Source organism: Myotis davidii, unplaced genomic scaffold, assembly GCF_000327345.1.
Source record: "Myotis davidii unplaced genomic scaffold, ASM32734v1 scaffold1069, whole genome shotgun sequence".
NCBI lineage: Eukaryota > Metazoa > Chordata > Mammalia > Chiroptera > Vespertilionidae > Myotis > Myotis davidii.
This window is the reverse complement of record NW_006300018.1, coordinates 2,431,358-2,433,468: the sequence shown is the minus strand read 5'-3', so window position 1 is coordinate 2,433,468 and position 2,111 is coordinate 2,431,358.

Genomic DNA, 2,111 nt, shown 5'->3' with positions numbered 1-2,111 from the left:
GACACGGCAAAAGCAGTCCTAAGAGGGAAGTTCATAGTACAATAGGCCTACCTCAAAAAACAAGAAAAATCAGCAATAAACTATTTAACCCTACAGCTTGAAGAACTAGAAAGACAACAATAAGGAAAGCCCAGAGAAAGTAGAAAGGAGGAAATAATAAAGATTAGAGCAGAAATAAATAACATAGAGACTAAAAACACAATACAAAAAAAAATCAGTGAAACCAAGAGCTGGTTGAAAGGATAAACAAAATTGACAAACTGTTAGCCAGACTTATCAAGAAAAAAAGAGAGAGGACTCAAATAAATAAAATCAGAAACAAAAGTGGAGAAGTAATTACAGACACCACAGAAATAAAAAGGATTGTAAGAAAATACTATGAACAACTATATGCCAACAAGCTGGACAATGTGGATGAAAAAGACAAATTCCTAGAAAAATATAATCTCCCAAATCTGATTTTGGAAGAATCTGAAAATCTGAATAGTCCAATAACAACTGATGAAATAGGAGCAGTAATAAAAAAAAAACTCCCACTAAACAAAAGCCCAGGTCCAGAGGGGAGTTTTATCAAATATCCAAAGAAGAATTAACACCTGTTCTCCTCAAACTATTTCAGGAAATCCAAGAGGAAGGAACACTTCCAAACTCTTTTTATGAGGCCATGATTAACCTAATTCCAAAACCAGATAAAGACACCACAAAAAAAAAAGAACTACAGGTCAATATCCCTGATGAATATAGATGCTAAAACCCTCAATAAAATTCTAGCAAATCAGATTCAGCATTACATTAGAAGGAACATACACATAAGATACATCACATAAACAATTTATAAGACAAAAATCACATAATCACATCGGTTGATATAGAAAAGGCATTTGACAGAATCCAACACCCTTTTCTGATAAAAACTCTCAGCCAAGAGGGAATAGCAGTGATCATACCTCAACATAATAAAAGCCCTATATGACAAACCTACAGCCAACATCATACTCAATGGGCAAAAATTAAAACGATTTCCCCTAAGAATAGGAACAAGAAAGGGATGCCCACTCTCACCACTCTTGTTCGATATAGTATTGGAAGTGCTAGCCATAGTGATTAGGCAAGAAGAAGAAATAAAAGGCATCCAAATTGGAAAAGAAGAAGTAAAACTGTCCCTATTCGCAGACAACATAATGTTGTACATAGAAAACCCTAAATACTCCATAAAAAAACTGCTAGACTTAATAAAATAATTCAGCGATGAAGCAGGATACAAAATTAATACCCAGAAATCTATGGCTTTTTTATACACCAATAATGAACTCACAGAAAGAGAAACTAAAAAAACAATCCCATTTACCATTGCAAAAAAGAAATAAATTAAGATACCTAGGAATAAACTTAACTAAGGAGATAAAAGACCTGTATTCAGAAAACTACAGCATGTTGAAAAAAGAGATAGAGGCAGACATATACAAATGGAAGAATACACCGTGCTCATGGATTGGTAGAATTAACATCATTAAAATGTCCATACTACCCAAAGCAATCTACAGATTCAATGCACTCCCCATTAAAATACCAACGGCATATTTCACAGATCTAGAACTATCCAAATATTCATATGGAATGAGAAAAAAAAAAGACCCTGAATAGCCGCAGCAATCCTGAGAAAGAAGAACAAAGTTGGAGGGATCATAATACCAGATATCAAGCTATATTACAAAGCCACTGTTCTCAAAACTGCCTGGTACTGGCACAAGAACAGACAGACCAATGGAACAGAACAGAGAACACAAAAATTGACCCAAGCCATTATGCTCAATTAATATTTGACAAAGGAGGCAAGCGCATACAACAGAGTCAAGAAAGTCTCTTCAATAAATGGTGCTGGGCAAATTGGACAAATACATGCAAAAAAATTCAAACTAGGTCACCAACTTACAGCATACACAAAAATAAACCCAAAATGGATAAAGGACTTAAATTTAAGATGGGAAACCATAAAAATCTTAGAAGAATCTGTAGGCAGCAAAATAGTAGACACATGTCATAGCAATATCTTTACTGATACAGCTCCTAGGGCAATGGAAACTAAGGAGAAAATAAACAAATGGGACTAC